The sequence below is a fragment of the Leucopleurus acutus genome (genome assembly GCF_964270905.1).
Source record: "Leucopleurus acutus genome assembly, chromosome: 16".
Classification (NCBI taxonomy): domain Eukaryota; kingdom Metazoa; phylum Chordata; class Mammalia; order Artiodactyla; family Delphinidae; genus Leucopleurus; species Leucopleurus acutus.
The window spans coordinates 34,650,413-34,671,105 of NC_139158.1; the positions used below are offsets into that span (position 1 = coordinate 34,650,413).

General features: G+C 45.6%; 1 pseudogene across 1 annotated transcript in view; it reads left to right on the top strand.

Moving 5' to 3' along the window:
* Nucleotides 1-20,139, top strand: part of LOC309973480 (ectonucleotide pyrophosphatase/phosphodiesterase family member 7-like) — a 31,952-nt pseudogene extending 11,813 nt beyond the window's left edge. The window contains exons 2-6 of the transcript in view: nucleotides 5,469-5,614; nucleotides 13,741-14,371; nucleotides 16,822-17,054; nucleotides 18,202-18,324; nucleotides 20,096-20,139. The product of the transcript in view is annotated as an ectonucleotide pyrophosphatase/phosphodiesterase family member 7-like (transcript). The remainder of the gene's footprint in view (nucleotides 1-5,468; nucleotides 5,615-13,740; nucleotides 14,372-16,821; nucleotides 17,055-18,201; nucleotides 18,325-20,095) is intronic.
* Nucleotides 20,140-20,693: the final 554 nt, after the last annotated feature.

Below are 20,693 nucleotides of genomic sequence, written 5' to 3' on the forward strand. Positions count from 1 at the left end.
CTTTGTGCCAGGGAAACACCAAAATAAATAAGGCACAGCCCTACTCTCAGCCACGTCAGGGAGCAACAGTTGTAAGAAACAGAAGGCAAGGCTCTATCAGGCAAACTCATGAGCATGGGAACCAAATTAGAGGGAATCAGGGAATAGAAACTGCAATTATAGAAACCAAACTTCCTCCTCTGGCTCTCAGAAGCCCTGTGGTCTTTCTTATCAGCCCCATGGGCTTTCTTGTCTGCTTCCCTCGCTCGTGACCACCTTTCTCTTTTCGCTACTGGTTCCTCATGGGAGACAGCAGAGCCCACCACCAGCTGGTTAGTTACTGTGTCTCTTGGTTCAAGTATTGAGAAAGACAGAATTGGGTTTCCGGCCAACCAACTGAACACAGGGAAGAGACTTGGTAGTCTCATGGGAGACAGCAGAGTTCCTCATGGGAGACAGCAGAGCCCACCACCAGCTGGTTAGTTACTGTGTCTCTTGGTTCAAGTATTGAGAAAGACAGAATTGGGTTTCCGGCCAACCAACTGAACACAGGGAAGAGACTTGGTACAAATACGGTGCCTAAACCTGCCTTTCAGCAGGGCCTATGAGTAGGGGAATTCCAAGAGAAAATACCTGTGAGTACTGCAGGCACCAACACACTCTATTTTTTAACTCTCTCCCGCCCCCTAGAGTGTAAATACCATGAGACAGTTTAAGACAGTACTTGGCTCAAAATATTTGAGAAAGGGAGGGAGAAAGTAAGGGGTTGGATCAAACTCTAGACTTCCTGGTTTCCTAAATTCACTGTGCAAGTATTTGGAAATAAATAAACATCAGTCCCTGAGAACCAGGAGAAGGAGTTGAATCTAGCTTGGTTCTTTCCCAGACCTGAAATGTTCGGCTGGGTGAAATACCTGTACCTTGCCATAACTGATACAGTGTGGGAGTATGCATTGTACCCTGATTAAAGCATAATTAGCAAGCAGCAGGAATCCCATTCACTAGGAGAGCTCATCCTACTTCCTGTTTCACTTGCACAATTACCCACGTCACCAGACACTGAAATGACAGTAATGACAGACTCTCAGAATGATACAGCCAGAAAGGCCCTTGGAAACCATTAACCACACTCATTCTACATACAGGGAAACTGAGGCCCAGAGAGAGAGCAAGGGCTTACAAGAGCCAAGGCCAGGTGTCCTGCCTCCAAGCCCAGCCCCACTTGTGCAGCATCACGTGACCCAAGTGAAACCAGCTCCTTTGCAGTCTCTGGAACTCCAGGCACAGCCAACACTATCGCCTTCACGTAGTTTTTCCAGCCAGGTCTCCCCCATGGTCTCCAGAATAGAAAATGCAATTCAAGTAAAACCATGATAGCTGCTCCCTGCAGCTGCTTGTTTCTTAGCTTCCCCTCTCCTCTGTCTTGTTTTGCCCACGTTCCATAACTGGCCCTTGACCGGGATAAAGAGGCCTGAGAAGCAGGAAGGAGGAACCAACATGGCAGTGGAAACTGCTGGGTCTCATGAGTGGTCCCCAGTCACCGGCTGGATTTAGAACATGCCTTTAAGTGTCAAGGGTGGAAATAACCCAAACACCATGGAGACAATTCCCTTTGTACAACTACTGGGACGAGCCATGCCACAGAATGGAAGGGTCATGCTCCCTGAGCTCATTTTAGGTTAGTTGTTTGAAACTTGTGTAATATCGCTTTGAGGGGAAAATGGATGCTATGATTGGTTTCCAGGCTAGCCTACTTAACTGATGCTATAATTGACCTCTGGGCCCCAGGGCATGGAAGCCAGAATCCATAGGTTGAGGGAAAAGGAAGTTTCTTTGCCCGTGGCTTCCTCCAATCCCTCCTGCCACATCCTCCCAGTGGCTCTGGATCCCCATATTTCCCCAGATACCACAGTGATCCAGGTTCTGATGGCTGCCTGCCCTCCCGCTGGTCCCTTAAGGAGGGGGGCAGTGGGCTACTGTCAACCCAGATTTTGGAGCAAGGGGCAGTCTGCTGGAACTAATCCACATGCAAGTGTGAATGACAAACAGCCCCTGAACCAGTGGTTCTGACATGTCAGCAGGCACTAAAACCACCTGGAGAGGTTGTTAAAATGCAGACTCCTGGACCCCACCCCATGACTGTAAATTCAGCAAGGGCTACAGTGGGGACCTGGGAATGTGTGTTTTTAACAAGCTACTCAATTGATTCTAATGTTGATGGTAGAAAATACCATGGAGAAACACTACAACAGGTGAAATGGCAGGTGTTCATAATTCCGGAGGGATTTTTTTTTTTCTCTTTACTGGGTGGAGAGTCACATAGACCGGGATTCAGGATACTACAGATTAAAAAAAAAAAAAAAGGCAAAGAAGCACTCCCTGGGTAAATTACCTCTGTGCTTCCATGTTGTCTGCTGCCATGGCATGGCTCAGCCATCAGGAAGCTGTAACAACAGGAGGGTTTCTTGTAGATTTCAAGAGCCTTCCATTATTCATTTGTGAGGCTCCAAAGATTCCTGCCCATTTGGCTTCTACCTACCCCTAACAGAGTACTCTCACTCATGGTATTCACAGGGTGTAATGCTCAACATCATCAGGCATTCGGGAAATGCAACTAAAAACCACAATGAGATACTGATACCTGCTAAGTTGCCCATAATCAAAAAAAGGAAAATAGCAAGTGCTGGCAAGGATGTGGGGAAACTGGAACCCTTGAACATTGGTAGTGGGAATGTAAAACGATGCAGCCACTGTGGAAAATAGTTTGGTAGTTCCTCAAAAAGTTAAACATAGAGTTACCATATTACCCAGGAATTCTACTCCTAGGTTTAGACCTAAGAGAATTGAAAGCAGGGACTGAAACAGTTACTTGCACATGAATGTTCATAGCAGCATTATCCATAGCAGCCAAGAAATGGAAACAACCCAAATGTCTATCAATTGATGGACGGATAAACAAATTCTGGTCTATCCAGACAATGGAATATTATGCAGCCATAAAAAGGAATGAAGTATAGATTCATGCTATGATGGGGATGAAGCTGGGAAACATGATTCTCAGTGAAAGAAGCCAGACACAAAAGGCCACATATTGTATGAGTCCATTTCTATGAAATGTCCAGAATAAGTAAATCCATAGAGACAGAAAGCAGATTAGAGGCCGCCAGAGGCCGTGGGAACGGAAGGCTGTGGAGTGACTGCTAGCAGGTAGAGTCTCTTTTGGGGGTGATGAAAATGTACTAGAACTAGAAAGAGGTTGCACAACATTGTGAATGTACTAAATGTCACAGAATTGTTCATTTTAAAATGTTAATGGGGCTTCCCTGGTGGCACAGTGGTTAAGAATCCACCTGCCAATGCAGGGGACAAGGGTTCGAGCCCTAGTCTGGGAAGATCCCACGTGCTGCGAAGCAACTAAGTTTGTGCACCACAACTACTGAGTCTGCGCTCAAGAGCCCACGAGCCACAACTACTGAGACCACGTCCACAACTACTGAGACCACGTCCACAACTACTGAGACCACGTGCCACAACTACTGAAGCCCGCACACCTAGAGTCCATGCTCTGCAACAAGAGAAGCCACCGCAATGAGAAGCCCGCACAGCGCAACGAAGAGTAGCTCCCACTTGACGCAACCAGAGAAAAGCCCACGCGCAGCAACAAAGACCCAACGCAGCCCAAAAACTAAATAAATAAAAATTTTTAAAAATAAAATGTTAATGGTTGGGACTTCCCTGGAGGCCCAGTGGTTAAGACTCCTTACTTCCACTGTAGGGGGTGCAGGTTCAATCCCTGGTTGGGGACTAAGATCCCACATGCCGCGCTGTGCAGCCCAAAAAAAAAAAGGTAATGGTTAATTTTATGTTAATTTTACCTGGGGTAGGGAGGAGCAGGGGCTGTAATCAAATTTCCCAGGTTCCACACCGAACTCTGCCTTATGACCTCGAGTAAACTCTGTGCCTCTGTTTCCTGCAAAGAGGGAAAGCTCTAAGGGGGCTATAATAGTTCCCACCTTACAGGGCTATTGGGAGCTTTAGATGAGTTAATGTTCCCGAAGTAACTCAGAAAAAGGCGTTGGCGTATGGCATGATGGTAAATGTGTGCCATGATTCCATCACACAGACCTACCCCCCATTACACATGCAAACTAAGGCTTGTTCAAGTTCACACAGCAAGTTCAGAAGCCAAGTCAGGGTTGGCACCCAGCTCTCATGGACTCTAAGTCCATGCTCTTCCCCTGTCAACAGTCTGACTTGATCCCTGACCAAATCTTGACACCTCGAGGTCCCAATCCCTGGCAGCAGCACAACTTCTTTCTGGTGACCCCACTCGTGGTTGGTTGTCAGGCCTGCCAGCAAGGCAGAAACAATAAAAACACAACTGTGTTTGCTTCTTCCCCATTGAAAGCTTTGGCCACCCTAGGGGGACTTTACCCACCAGCAGTCTGGCAGCGACTCTGACCAAGTGGAGAGCTTTTCCCTTCTCTGTGCCCATGACCATCAAGTTCTAGTCACAGAATGTCCCTCTTACCATGGACATTGGAGACATCATTGCTATCTTATTACAGTCAGTAGGGTCACCCAGAGGCTCCATCTCCCAGGAGGCGAGGGAGTGGACACTCAGCTCTCTCCTTGGATCTTTCAACTCCCTCTTTAGACTGGCCTCCACGTGCAGTCCCCTTTTCACTGGTGCAATGTAAGATCACAGGGGTTTTTTCCATATCTGGTTCAATTGCTATGTTCTCAAGAACAATCTAGCTTACATTCCCCCAGTATCTGTCTTCTTTCCCTAAGCAGAAAGAAATAAGTCTGCACCCATCTACGTCTAGAAATCCTTCCTGGGACTTCCCTGGTGGTCCAGTGGTTAAGACCACACTTCCAATGTGAGGCGGGGGCTGGGGGGGGCGGGTTTGATCCCTTGTCAGGGAATGAGGATCCCACATGCCACGTGGCAAAAAAAAAGAAAGAAAGAAAGAAAGAATGAAATCCCTCCTGATTCCCTTGGTTGCTTCAAACAGTGCAGCCCATAGGAATCCTAGGAGAAACCCTGGGATGTTTGCCGAGAATCAGGCCCACTGGATGTTCCATACAGAATCATATCGTCACAAGCAAATGAGGAAACTCATCCCACAGGAAGTGTCCAAATCCCAGGTTCTCAGCTTCTGGACACAGAATAACCCGAGGAACTTGGCCTCCCCACCCCCTGCCTTCCCCGCTCCCTCATCAGCTTCCACCAACTTCTCCCAGGGCTGTGAGGTCTGTTCCAGGGAGCAGATCCAATCTGACAGGTGTGAGATGTGATGACTCTTCCTTTGTGGCTGCCAATGTTTGCATCCCAGAGAAACAAGTCTGAAGCCCAGAGGGACAGCCCCAGGATTAAGTAGGCCAACCAGAAGGATGCTGGGGGAGGTGGTCTTAAGAACACATGGACACCCCTGGCAGCATCCGTTCATAGAACTTAACAGTACCTTCTCTCCTTTATTCCCAAGGTTGCTGGATCGAAGATCACAGAGTCATTCACAACATGATGTTTAACACAGAGACACTCTGGAAGTATTCCATCAAGACCACACAGAACAAGACTGAGTGGTAGGACAATGGCATTCTCCCCCTCTGGATCACAGCCCAGAGACAGGTACCACCAGAAACCCTGGGCTGACTTCCTGGGACATCGTCTCTCATTCCTAGGCATGTGGGTGGCGGGTTAGACGTTGTGTGGCCTTGGGCAAATGACTTAACCTCTCTAAGCATCTGTTTCCCTAAATGTGGTATAGGGATCATGATGATGCTCTTATTTAATAGAGTTCATGTAAGGATTAAATAAGATGTGCACTTAAGGCATATCTCAGTAAGTTTTAGCTGTTATGGATGGATGAGGCTCCATGAGGGCAGAGTTGGCTTAATCATGATTGTACCTCCAGGGCTCATCATAGGGTCTGGACCCAGAAGCTCTTTAATAAATATCTCTTCATACACTTGCCTCTGACTTAGGCATAAAATCCCTTAGGAACAAAGTGGACCACTCAAGGCATGAAAAGCTCTGATGAGAACATTTGCTTGAAAGTATCCCAGCAGCCACTCATTATTGCTTTGAAAAGGCAGAAATGAAATTAGTGCGTTGAACTCCCAGCCCCAAACCTGTTGCCAGCTTTTGAATTTTCTCAATGAGCTTCCAGAGTCATCACTTCAGAACAGATCCTCCTCCTCTTCCCCCAAGACACCAGCCTTGGCTCCAAAGCTTCCTCGGGTCCTGACACTTCATCTCTGTGCTCCCAGCCCATGCCGTGCACATTACATTGCAAGGGGGTATAATTGCAGCAGCTCAGAACAGTCTGTGGACTTATACTCCCAGAGCAGGGTCCAACCAGCTCCACCCTTCTCCAGCTATGTGACCTTCAGCAATGACCTCCACTCTGTGCTTGATTTGCCCCACCCATAGAATGAGGATGGCCAGAATCCCTGCTTCATAGGCTTGTTGGAAGGATTAACTGTGATAACGCATGTAAGTTGTTTGGCACTAACTGCTTGAAATGATCATTCTTATGAATGGAAGCTGAACCATTTTAGCAGGACTTCAGCTACAGGTCACTACAGCTGTAGGCCAGAACTATCCAATGGAACATTCTGTGATAATGGACATGTTCTATTCTGCATGGTCCAATGTGGAAGCCACAAACCACAGGTGGTAATTGAGCCCTTGAAATGTGACTGGTAAGACTGAGAAACTGAATGTTTAATTGTATTTCATTTTAATTAATTTCAATTTAAATCTAAATACTACACAGGCGAGGGGCTACCATATTGGACAACACAGCTCTAGAAGAATCACAGGGGGCTGTCAATGACCCTACTCTACCTCAGGTTCATTAAGTGTTGGGCTCTAGAGTCCTTCCTCTTCTGTCACTTTTTTTTTTTTTTTTTTTTGCGGTACACAGGCTTCTCACTGTTGTGGCCTCTCCCGTTGCGGAGCACAGGTTCCGGATGCGCAGGCTCAGTGGCCATGGCTCACGGGCCCAGCCGCTCTGCGGCATGTGGGGTCCTCCCAGACCAGGGCACGAACCCGTGTCCCCTGCATCGGCAGGCGGACTCTCAACCACTGCGCCACCAGGGAAGCCCTAACATTTTTAAACTTTGAGGCATAGACCATGCAAATAAACTGTCCATACAAGAAAAATAACAACCATAACACTCACTAGGCACCAGGCCCTGATTTAAGTTCTTTACGTATATTAATTTATCACAACCCTGAGGTGGGTGCTAAGGTTATGCCCCTTTAACAAATGAGTAAACTGAGGCACCAGGTGATACCACAACTTCTCACAGTCACAAAGTTAGTGAGAGGCAGAGCTAGGATTTGAACTCACTCTGGGTTCAGCAACTCTTAACTCTTAACCATGACATAATATTTCTTCAGTGGCCAAAGCATTTAGTCATGGATTTCGGAGTGAATCTTGTATCTGCCTAGCTGCTAAGAAGGTCTGGATAGTCTTCCTTAATTCACTATTCAAAACCCAGGGCCTCTCTTGCTAAGGAGTTTGTTCACTGGCATGAGGCTTCTGGTGGCATTCTCCCTTCCTGGTGTTTTCTTATACATGGTTCTTGTCTCCTTGTCATTTATTTGCAGGGCTTTGTTTCCTCCTGCTCAATTCATAATCAGAGTGCTTTTCTTCTTTGCTGAATTCATAAGCAGTTGTGCAAAAAGAGGGTCTGGTGCAGGGCCAGGCGACTGACAACACACCACTTGTTTGGCAAGCGAATGTCAAGTTGGTTCATCGCGTTCTGCTGTTAGCAGCTCCTGCCCAGGACAGGGCCATCAGCCAGCTCCCTGAGGAGGTGGTGCAAAAGCTCCTGTAATCAGAGCAAACCTGCGGCCCCAGGTCAACCCCTCCCACCCCAGAAACAGGGGCACAAATGCCAAATGCCATTCGGGGACACATCTGCATTGTCGGGCAGGGTTGCAGAAGGGTGGCCTGCCCTGTACCCATCATTGGAAAATTCCTTCCTTCTTCTGAGTCTCTTCCAGGCAGGCTTTGTGGAGACTGATGCGTTAACCTTTAATAGGACTAAAATGTTTTCCGTCAGTGACATTAATACTGCCAGAGTCCATCATGATTCATGAGAATCGGTGTCCCTTGGCAGATGATGCCTAGGAGATGGGATTCCCAACCACTTTTGTCTCCACCATCCATGGTCCACGAGTGTATCCACTCCATCAGGACTTCCCCAATGGTCAGGCTATGAACAGAGAGGCTCCAATGAGAGCAGGCTGGGATTTTAAATGAGCTCCTGGAATAACTGAACCTGATCAATGGCTGAGGTGTTTCACCAAGTTCAGTAAGCCCTAATTCTCAGAGAAAGGCAGACAGCCATGACTGTGAGACCCAGGAAAACCATAAAAACCTAGGAGCATGTTTCTCCTCTCTATGGAAGAGCCACAGATCATATTAAGATGTGAAATGGCAGAGGGATGATATGGGTGAGATTCTCATGTCTTCCAAGACCGGACCATGGTAGGCTACCACCAGGAGGGGATTTGGAGAGAGGGTGGGGAGGGCAGCTACGGTTCTCGGTGTCAGCCAGGTCTCCAGACAATAGCTTCCAAACTTGGAAGAGGTGTGAGAAAGAGGGTGCCGTCAGCTTCTGCTTAGAAAAGTATTAATAGAAACATAATGCATCCCAGTATTGGCTCAATCCGTGTCTATCACACATCATAAAGATTCTGAGAATAATAATCCGACCTCCGAAAATGTGTGGGAGGGGGAGAAAACACAGAATCTTGGCCATCTAGCTTCCTTCTGTTCAGTGACGCCTCCAGAATACAGAAAAGCAATGAAAACACTCAGAACCAACCTCAACTTCTGAATTTCAAAAACATGGAGTCCATCTCTTTCCTCTCAGCCATTCCCTAGAACAAGTAACTAACTCCTTTCCCTAAACCACTAAATATACTCTCCACCAAAGCACAACTGTGATGAACACTTCACAGGCCTTCCTAAAACCCGTGCGCTTTTTGACATTAATTCAGTCCCCTAAAAAAGGAAACAAGACAGAAAAAAACAAACTAAAACTCTTTCCTTAACGATTGGTTCTGAAGAGTTTTGGTAGATTCTGTACAAAACCCAACAGTCAGGCTTTGCCATAAGAAGTACCAACTCTTGTTTTAAAGAAGCAGCTTAAGAGTAATAGCCACACTGATGCAACACTACACTAAGGAAGGATAATGCACCCAGTAAAACTAGCGATTTTCCAACTGCTATTGCTACTGGAAACACTGATTATGCTAATTAAAGGGTAGAATAGTAAATACCCACTCTTTTGCATCCAATTAAGTGCTGAGATTGTTTCTCAGAAGTAGAAACAATCTGTAGAAAATAGCACTTTTGCTTATCATAGGTCCCAAATAAAGAGAGTCAATTGTGTGTGTATGTGTGTCTGTGTCTGTGTGTACACATGCTCACACACACATTTCTCTCTGAAGCTCATTTCACAAAGCAGCATAAATCCTCAAATTCCTATGGGACCAAGTGAGAAAAATCACAGTTTCCTAAGACTACAGCTTGGGATACCTTTAAAGAAAGAGTATGTTTTGAGGGACTTCCCTGGCAGCGCAGTGGTTAAGAATCCACCTGCCAATGCCGGGCACACTGGTTCAGTCCCTGGTCCAGGAGGATCCCACATGCCACGGAACAACTTGGGTCCGTGCGCCACAACTACTGAGCCTGTGCTCTAGAGCCCATGAGCCACAACTACTGAGCGCACATGCCACAACTACTGAAGCCCACGTGCCTAGAGCCCATGCCCCGCAACAAGAGAAGCCACCACAATGAGAAGCCCGCACACCTCAGCGAAGAGTAGCCCCCGCTCGCTGCAACTAGAGAAAGCCCACATGCAGCAGCGGAGACCCAACGCAGCCAAATAAATAAATTAAAAAAAAAAAAAGAGGGCTTCCCTGGTGGCGCAAGTGGTTGAGAGTCCGCCTGCCGATGCAGGGTACACGGGTTCGTGCCCCAGTCAGGGAAGATCCCACATGCCACGGAGCGGCTGGGCCCGTGAGCCATGGCCGCTGAGCCTGCACGTCCGGAGCCTGTGCTCCACAACGGAGAGGCCACAACAGTGAGAGGCCCGCGTACCACAAAAAAAAAAAAAGAAAGAAAGAAACAATATGTGTTGAGAACACAGCACAAGAAAACAATTTCAAGTTGGGAACATCTGAGATTTAACATGCTGGATATGCAGGGCTGTCTAAGACCCTCACAATGTCAATGTCAGCTTATTCTAAATAATAAAATAGTCAAACTATGTTCTACAAAACGTTAGAAGCTTCATCCTTCCAGTCAATTCCATACTTGACAGCAAAGTCAGTTTACACGGATGTTAAAGTACCGTCGCTAAAAACTGAGAATTATGTCTAATGCCAATCAGAAATGCAATAAATATTAGAGGATTTGCAAGTTAAAGCAACCATAGAAATTCTACTATCAGAAAGGAAAATGTGTTACCTGTAGAGGTTACAAATAAGATGCTAGAACCCAAAAACAAAAGCATTTCTGTAACTATTTCCATAAGTTAATCAAGAGTGAGAATAGGATGGGTTTTCCACCCCTAAAAGGAGACATGATTCATGCATTCATTCAACCCACATTTAATCAGCAGTCAGCACTTACTCTGAGCCAGGCCTGTTCTAGGTCCCAGGAAAAGTACGTTCAACAAGATCAGCACAGCCCCTGATTTCCCAGAGCTCACATTCTAGAGGAGAGAACTAGATAGTAAAAAAGTAAGCAAATTAAGGTAATTTCAGGTTGGGGAAAGTGCTTTAGAGAAAATAAAACTGGATCTCAAAATAGGAAATGAATGCTGGAGGGCAGAGGGGACAATATTTCACCTACAGCTATGGATAGCAGAGCTTCTGGAACCTCGCAAAGTACTTAGTATTAAGACTTCTGTCTTAAGTCAAGCTTCCTAAAAGCAGAGCCTGAGGCAGGGATGTGGTGCTCATAATGTATTGAGGGAGAGTTCTCAGGAGATGGGAGTGAGGAAAACTGACAGGGCAGGAGGAGGACCTAAGTGAGACGTGGCCTCAGCTGGAGACCAGCTTCAGCCTGATCTCACGGGGAGCACTGGAACATGAACTGCACCCCCAAGTCATCCCACCCTGAAGCCAGGGAGCTGGCTTTATGTCCTGAAGTCAATCACTGGCCATGAGCTGCTGGGGATAGAGGAGCAGTATAGGATACCTGCCCAGGTGAGGCAGGACTTGGCCACTTGGCAAGGGAATTTTCCAGAACATGGGGGAACTGAGAAACATTAGTAGCCACCCTCACAGAAATGTGTGTGGGTGCAGGCCCAGTAAGGGGATCTTGGTGGGGTACCAACAGCATCCCCTACAACTTCCAAATTTGTTTCCTGCTTCTCTCTCTCAAATGGTACATGGGAAGTTTTGGCATTATGCTTAGTTATACTTTTCTGCCCATTTGTAGACCAGATAGCCACAACCCAGGTGCCACTATCCCACAATTCTTCCCTGTAATTTGTTCTCCATACCAAATTGACACCGTTACACCAGCACCCTCTCTTCGTTCTTTTAAAGCCAATGAACTTTACAGTGTTTTTCATAACATCCAAATCTTGGGTGATACAAGAAGTGTCCCAGAACAGCCCTCAAGTTAATAGCCAAGATGAAGGAAAATACTTGCTCCCCAAATAAGCAGGTCAGTCTTTCATGGAACCAGAAATCTATGAAGCTCATACTATGTGCCCAGTCCTGGTTGAGGAGCTGCTTTACAACAGAAGCTATTTAGTGAGATGGGTCCATCTTATTGTTAACTCATTGGTGAGTGTACATAAAATTATTTTCCTAACAATTTTACCAAGCTTTGTCAAAATCTAGCTTTCTGCTGGGGAGCAAATCATTTAATATTTTCATGACTTTGAAATCACTTGTGTTGTTAACACAGCCTCATTTTTGGCCTGAAGACTCAGTTTGGCTCAGAGTAAATCCTTCACCTTGTAACCAAGTCAAAGCTCTGCTCCCCCGCATGCTCCCTACCCTCACCGTAAACCCTCTGGTGGCCCAAGCAGCCTGGGGTAGAAGGAGTATGGTCTACTCCTCTCAGGCCCCCCACATCTCTTTCCCTGGTTTACCCACTGGTGACAAGGAGAGGGAAGAGATGGAAGCTCCTCCCATGATGGCTTGGTGGTAGGCCAGAGCCCTTTTCCTGTTGGCTATAATCTACTGCCCTGTGTAGTTGCCCATGGCCTGACATAGAAGGTGAAGGTCACTGGGCCCCAGTGACAAGGGCTTCAGGGTCAAGCAGCAACCCCAGGACCTGCCCAGGCCTTATAAGACTCAGCTGCATTTCATGGCTGACCCACCCCATTCCTCTGACGTAAGGAATCCCATGCCCCGTGCTGCAGCCATTTCTGCCATGACTGGAGGCTCCAATCTCATCTTCCTTCTGCAGATTCCAACCTTGGGGTCTACAGGCACATTTCAGATCCACCTTCAGGACCCCTCAGGAGACAGAAACTGGAGGAGATAATCATTGCCCCCTCTTCATCTGACCATGCGGTCTGGCCCATTGCTCTTTGTTCCTCTCCAGGAAACTAAAAGCTGAGCTCATTGAACACTAACTAACATGCTCCACATGCATTTAGTCCTCACAACCACCATACGAGGTAGCATTAACATCCCCGCTTTACAGATGAGGAAACAGAGGTGGAGAGCATCTGAGTGACATGCATCCAAGTGGGAGAGAAAAGATAAACCCAGGCAATCCAGCATCGAGCACACCTTTAACTGCCCTATTGTCTGCCTCTGGGTTGGGCGTCAAGCCCAGAGGCTGAACAGACATCTGCACAGGGAACAAGATGACAGTCTCCCCTTCACACAAACACCCCCAAATTTTATAAACATTATACATGGGAACCAGTTAGGCAGATTCTCCCCTCTCCAACAGCCCCAGAGGAAATCCACAGATCTTATCTCATTGGCTCTGACTGGGACCTGGGCCCAAGGCTGAACCAATTGCTATGGCCAGGGGATGCAGCATCCTCTGACTGGCCAGGCCAGAGCCACATCCCACCTCTGGAGCCTGATGTGGACCCAACATATCTTGCGTGGAGCAAGAGTAGGGAGGAGAGCTACCAGGGGATGTCAGATGCTCCAAACCAGCAGACAGGGGAGGGGGTGCTGGGCAGGCAATCATAATAGCTGTCCACTGCACACACCGGGGAAGGCTTGTGGTGGCTTCTTAGGTCTAGAGGCAAAGAAAAGAGTGCCTACTATGGCCAAAACACAGTGCCCAATACTTTATCTTAAAGTTACCTGGATTAACCCTCACAAAAATCCCATCAATTTTTTGGCATTTTACAGGTAGGAACACTGAAGCACTAAGAGATTAAACTCACTCACCATTACCAACTTAGAAAGTGCCATTTTTCTTCCATTCTAAGGAACTGTTTTTTTCATTTTGCAGTCCCAAATTGGAACGCATATGCCAGTCACTGGAGTGTCGTGGTTTCATAGGCAGCATTTTTCTTCATAGGAGCACATAACATAACGGCAGTTCTCACAGTTAACGGTGTTTTAGATTCCACGAGATCCTGGTGATGCCAGGAACGAAGCCCAATCCTGTCCGACTCTGAAGCCACATGTTTTCCATACCTTTGGACTGGGGCAGGGATGCTGACACGTTGGACTTTGCACATTATGAGAAAGATAGGAGAAATGTCCCTGATAGACTTTTCTTCTTGCACTTGCAGGGGAGGAAAACAGCGTCATTCCACTATCCCGGGGGAGACGCCAAGTACAAAGGGGAGGCCGTCCAGCGGTCCCTGCTGGAGCTGTACACCGACCCAGACAGCAACGAGACGGAGTGGAGGGAGAACACGGATACCGTCATGAACTGGTTCAGTAAGGAGGACTTTGACTTCGTGACTCTGTACTACGGAGAGCCGGATAATGTGGGACACCGCTTTGGGCCCGAGACAGAGAACAGGAGGGTGATGACTCAGCAAATCGACAGAACCATCGGGTACCTGTTGGAAGCCATTGAGAGGCACAGCTTGACTGAGCACCTCAACGTCATCATCACATCTGACCACGGCATGACCACTGTGAAAAAGAAGCCCAAAGTCACTGAGATCCTCCTGACCAACTACATCAGCTTCAGGGACTTGGTCAAGTTTGATATTGTGGACTATGGCAGCTTTGGGATGCTCCTGCCCAAACCAGGGCAAGAGGAAGCCGTTTACCAAGCGCTGAAAAATGCACACCTTCACCTCAATGTCTACAAGAGGGAGGAATTTCCAGAACGCTTCCATTTTGCCAAACACGAGTGGGTCTTGCCAATCGTGACGTATGCTGACTCTGGTTATAACATCAATGGGGTGAGTAGATTCTAAAATGAATAAATTCCATCTTGAATTTGGAAGGCAGTCACTAGGGAAGGACCGTTCTGAAAAAAATTAAAACATAAGTGCATGCATGATGAGTTGCAACCCACTGTTTTCCAAGTGTTCCCCACCCCCCACCCCACATCCCAGACAACCCATCCTGTCCCACGTTACCATTATGCAATGATAATGACACACATCCCTGACCAAGGTTAAGTGTCCAGAGCTATGTTAAAAATTTAACATGAGTTATTTCATTTTTGTCTTCCCAACAACCCTAAAGATAGGTATTCTTATCTCCCCATTTTAGCGAGGAAGAAACTAAAGCTAGAGAGAAGTGATTTGGAATTAGAATTGTAAGGCTGATGTCTGAACCCAAGCCTATGTGTTTGATCATTATGCACAAATCACCAAGAGATTGACCCAAAAAACCACCTTCTGGTTCCCATTTGCATATATCCAGAAATACGCAATCCTGTTCACTTAAAAATTTATACACAGATGCCCACAGCAGCATTATTCATAATAAACAATAGGTGGAAACAACCCAAATGCCCATCAACTAATGAATGTGTAAACAAATTAGGGTCTATCCATACAGTGGAATATTATGTAACGATTAAAAGGAAACGAAGTACAATACATGTTATAATTTGAATGAACCTTGAGAACATTATGCTCAGTGAAAGAAGTCAGATGCAAAAGACCACATATTGTATGATTCCATTTAAATGAAATGTCCAGAATACACAAATCTATAGACACAGGGCATAGACTGGTGTTTGTCTAGGGCCGGGGGAAGTTGGAGGGAATGGGGAGTAATGGCTGAAGGGTACAGGCTTTCTTTTTGGGGGGATGTAAGTGTTCTAAAATTGGTTGTGATGATAGTTTCACAACTCTGTGAATACACCAGACATCACTGAATTGTATACTTTAAATGGGTATATTGCACTGTTTATGAATTATATCTCAACAAAGCCATTATGAAAAAAATAAGGAAGCCTGAAGAAGAAAGTACCAAAATCAATGCTAATTGTGAGACATAAGTGAGGTTTTTTTTTTTTTTTAACTACTAACCAATAATTCATGGCAGAACAAAGTTTAGGTGTTCAAAACATCACGTGACAGAAGACCATCCCAGGTACAGCTTGAAGAATCCTTGTCTAAGGCTATGAACAGGAGTCAAACATTATGTTTACAATCTGTATACTCAGCTTGCTACAAGTCCAGAGAATAACACATATGGGAAAACTCATAAGCTTATTGTTTATTGTTAGTGGAAACATTCACAGTAAAATGCAATACTTTATTGGTATTTTGTAATCCTTCAAGTGGCCTGGAGCTAATAAGGCCTTGCCAAGAACAGATTCCATAGTCACTGGCCTCTTTTTAAACCTGGTTCATGATGTAACAGGTTGAGAGGGATGTTAAGACATTTAATCAAACAGTCATATTCCCAGAGTGACCAACTAGATAGTCTGAGAGACAGGATGCTGTGATCAGTTTAATCTTCCAGAAAACTGACCATTAGACAGAAAATCCTTTGGGCCTCAGTGCCCTCGTTGAATCCACTTCTCAGATTCCCACCCACCTGCCTGCCTTGATGGGCGTGACTCTTCTCACTTCAGGACTGAGGAGCTTGCAAAGCACATGAGGCCATCACTGGGGGGCACTTAACAGTTCTTAACAGGCTGCTCCATGGCCTCAAAGGCCGTTGGACCAGTTTCATTAGACAGGTGAGGGAGCCTAAGCTGAACAGACAAGAGCTTTCTATACTGAACAAGCCAACTAGGAGACCAACTTTTCAATATACAGAGCATCACATGTCTTACATGCCAGAATATATGTTGGTCCTAAGAAAATATAAACAGTGCTGTGCTGTGACTGATGTTACCTTGTCATTTGAAAAGGAGGACAGACAAAAACCTACCCAGCATTCATTAAACAATTACCTACAGTCCTTACTCCCTCCTCTCTAATCCTCTCCCAGACTCCAAAATGATATAGATAGATAGATGCACTTCTGTGCCTTAAGAAACATACCTGGCTCTAGAACCAGTCTAGGTTCAGATACCTGCTCCAACACTGGCTACTACATGACTCAGGGCAGTTTCCTCAGCTGTAAAATGGGGATGATAATGATAGTGCCCTCACTTTAGAAAGCATTCAAAACAATTCACAGTACACAGTAAGCCCTCTATGTTTAAGCCTATTATAACTGTCAGTATTACTATCTTAATGCTGTTTCTAATGGGTATGTTTTTCTTTATTCTCTTCCTTAAAGATCTTCCATTCCTTCCTCTCTCTGCCACTGCAGACAGCAGTGTCCTTCCTTGTCATTTAAGTTTTCAAAGACTTCCTGGATCCAACAAGCATGACATTAACTAAAGGGCAGTTTTCTTTCAGGGGACTGGAATCTAAAATGGCTCTTTTGTTATTATTTTTTAGCAAATTATATTTCAACAAAGGAGATCATGGCTTTGATAATGTCTACATGGACATGAAGATCATATTCAGAGCTTTTGGGCCAGATCTCAAGAAGAATCACCTGGCTGAGCCTTTTGACAGCATCCACATCTACCCCCTCATATGGAAGCTCCTGGGGGTTACCCCTGTGCCCCACAATGGCTCCCTGGCAGTCACCCAGGAAATGCTTATAGACGCTTATGACCAGCAGCCAGGTGTGATAAAAAAGCCACCACTAAGAGATTGGTAGTGTGTCCTGAGACAGAAAAGATTCAAAAGGGGGTTTCCTGAATGCGGGAAAAGTCAAGCAGAATAATCCTGTTTCCTGGCAGCTTCAGTGCCCCCAGCACAAGATTATCATCAGCAGCTCTGAACAGGTAGCAGAAGAAGTAGGAAATCCCTCGCTGTGTTGGTGACATTTTATATAGTGCCTGTGGGGCAAGAAGGAAGGCTCTCCACAGAGGAAGTCAGGCGATAATCCTTCTGAGCCTCAACAAGCATGCATAGTCTGCGCCCAGATACCCCTTGTAGATTCTGAATAGCAGCCTTCCTTCAGCAACTCTGTGCATGCGGGTGCCTGGAGGAAAGAAAGCTGCTCACAGGGGAAGAACGAAGCCTTAGCACTCTACTCATGGCTAAAAAGAGGGGCAGGGGTTCCTGTAAATGAGGTTGTGAATTCTGAAGACTTCAAAATCCTAAATCTGGGTGATATAAAGGAAGAAAGGAAGCATCTCTGGGAATTCATTTGTTTACAAACACTGGCCAGCTTTTCTTTTGCGGGGAGAGACTTAGAACACTGCCGGATGATTTATCAGATGCTTAGAGCAACCACACTTAATTGAAATGGAGTACAAAGAACAGCTTCCTGCACCCTCTTCCTTTCTTCCAAGCCACTGCCCACAATCTTCTTGTGAATTTACTGGAAGCAGGCTGTTTTGCAGAAAACTAAGTGAATGGATGGCAATTCTCTAAGTTATTGAGAATTTTTTTTTTAAGTTTTAGAGTTTTGCTACAACTCTTTGAGCCCTACTGCCTGTCCCATAGTCCTGGGAGCCTGAGGTAAGGTGTGTTTGACCACCAGTTACTGATAAGCAGGACATCCCACCAACTGATTTTCAGCGAATTAGCTTTTGGCAAAGTGGTCACTAGGCAAATGGGTCATTTGGCGAATAGGTTGTTTAGTAAATCGTCTTTCAACGACTTGCCCTAAGAGATTTCTCTACAGTGAGCACTTCCTTGGGTTAAATGTACATTTTGTTTCCATAATTAATATTCACTAGCACCTCAATGGGAAACTTCCCAGGGACCCAGGAGCAGCCTCTTAATCAGATCATTTAAAACCATCTGATTTTTTATTAACAGGAGCGGACATGCAGAGGGCATCTGCTCTCCAAAATACAGCTATCGGTCTCGAGATTGTCGCAGGAGTTCTTGTGGTTCTGTTTGTTGCTGGTGTGACATTCACGGCCTTTGGTTGGAAAAAAAGTGAGTAGTCTCTGCGGGTTTTCTGTGGTTGATCAGTGCACATAGTAATAATCCATTTCAACCACTTCCTGAGTGCCTAGGGGTCCAGCACTTTGACAACCCAGTAACCAGGGATATCCTCGTGGGCTTGCATCCTGGACAGTCATACAGGGCCCAGGACTCAGAACAGCCCCCAGCTTGGTCTGATCTCAAAAATCTTGATTTTTTTTAACAAGGGCCCCATTTTCATTTTGCACTGGGCCCCAAAAATTATGTTCCGGTCGCATGCGCTTCCCAGGGCTGCTGTAACAAAATACCACACACTGGGTGGCTTATAACAACAGAAATTTGTTGTTTCACAGAACTGGAGGCTAGAAGTCTGAGATCAAGGTATCCACATGATCCCTCTGAAATCTGTAGCGGAGAATCCTTCCTTGCTTCTCCTAGCTTCTGCTGGTTGCCAGCGATCCTCAGCATTCCTTGGCTTGTAGACACAATCTCTGCCTCCACCGTCACACGGCCAACTTCTCCCTGTGTCTCTGTCTTCACATGGTGTTCTCTCCTCTTATAAGGACACCAGTCATGGGATTTACGGCCCCCTGTATTCCAGTATGACCTCCTCCCATCTTAATAATACCTGCAGAGACCTTATTTCCAAATAAGGTCACACTCCTATGTACCCGGGGTCAGGACTTCCAACATATCCTTTCGGGGGAACACAATTCAACCCATAACACTGGTCCTGCCACCAACCAAAGCATTCTGTGGACCTGTTGCACCTCTTTCTACATTTCCAAAGTTATATAAGGAGATTGAGCCTCCCGCAACCCTTATTACACCCAATCCTGACCGTTCCTCTACGTTCAAAGAGCCCCTGACTCAACAGTAAGGGGGCCTCCTGAACACTGTAAACAGCCTAAGGAAAGTCAGAACTTTACTTAACCTTAACTCCATTACAAAGCCCACATTTAACATAATTTATATTTGAACTATAAAATTTTCCTATAAGTTGAAACATGACCTATAAAGGTCTCTACACCCTGAAGCAACATTTTAGAAAGAAATCAGTTGGTCCTTTTCTACAGAAACCATTAGCCATAGGAGGGATAAAGGAAAAACCTCAAGGTACTGATTGAATGGCCAGTCCCACAGCATAATTTCTAAAAGGCAACCATTCCATACAGTTAAAATGCATTAGCTTTTTATCATCATCATTTAAAAAAGCCTCAAATCCAGAGGCTGAATCTTTACTATAACATGTGCACGTACACATCTCCTCTGCCACTGACAGGACTAATTGGATATACCCTAATGCTTCTTGAAACATCAACACCACCTGGAATTCACTTTTTATCTTAAACAGCAGTCCTAATCTTCACTTACACCTGAACACACCACACCTGTGAGGTCCATGGGACATTACAAATCCCTTCAGTGCCTTGATCCTTCCAAGTTCAGATCTGAGATGTATTACCTTATGATCTTTGTCCCCACACCAAGAGCCCGCACACAAAGATAAAGGTATCTTCTGTGTGCAGGTCAGTGGTGTGGCCCACTCAGGGTTCTTCCCCAATCTGCTAGCTATCTATGGCATCAGGAAGGCTGGACCAGCCTAGATTTATTAATATCTTAGTATAACATCATGCAGTATCACTTACTCTGGTGTTAACTGTGCATGCCCTTTTGCTCCTCAGAGGAAAGGCAATTAATAGCTATTATGTGTGTTAATAGAAAGTGTGGTATTTATGAGTTTAACTGACCCATTCCTCTTGGTGTTCACTGTCTCCTGCAGGCAGAAAGCTGATCAAAACCGCACAGGTGAACCAGTACGCCTGACCAAGCTCTGACATCGTTCCTTCAGGACAAGATGCAACCATATCATATGTCAGGTGTTTCTACCCCAGGACGCTGTGACTCAAAGGATTTATGCAATATCTCAGACCCAGAAACCTTTAATTCTGCGTAAAAACACAGCAATAACCACAGTCAGTCCTCTTTATAAATCAAGTGTTGACGGAATAAGACAATTTTTGTGTCAGATGCTGTGCTCACGTGGTTCTGGTGGAAGAAGAACAGATATAAGAGAATAAATGCATTCAATTAGAATTAATTCCCCTCTCTCGTTCTCATAGCTGAGCAGGGCTCAAGTGTTTCTCATCTGAAAGGGGTAATAAGATTTCATCTGTCCTTCTCATCTACCTTGTGCAAGCACATTTAACAAATTAGCTCCCAAGACACTTCCAAATGGAGTTTTATGAGAGATTTGTGAAGGTAAATGTATTAGACTTTGAACACAGTTCAAACTCCAGAGGCAGCACCAGTGCCTTTCACTGTTCTGCTTTTCACTCAAGACATAATAAGGTCAAATGAAAGTAAATTTTTTCTTTTCT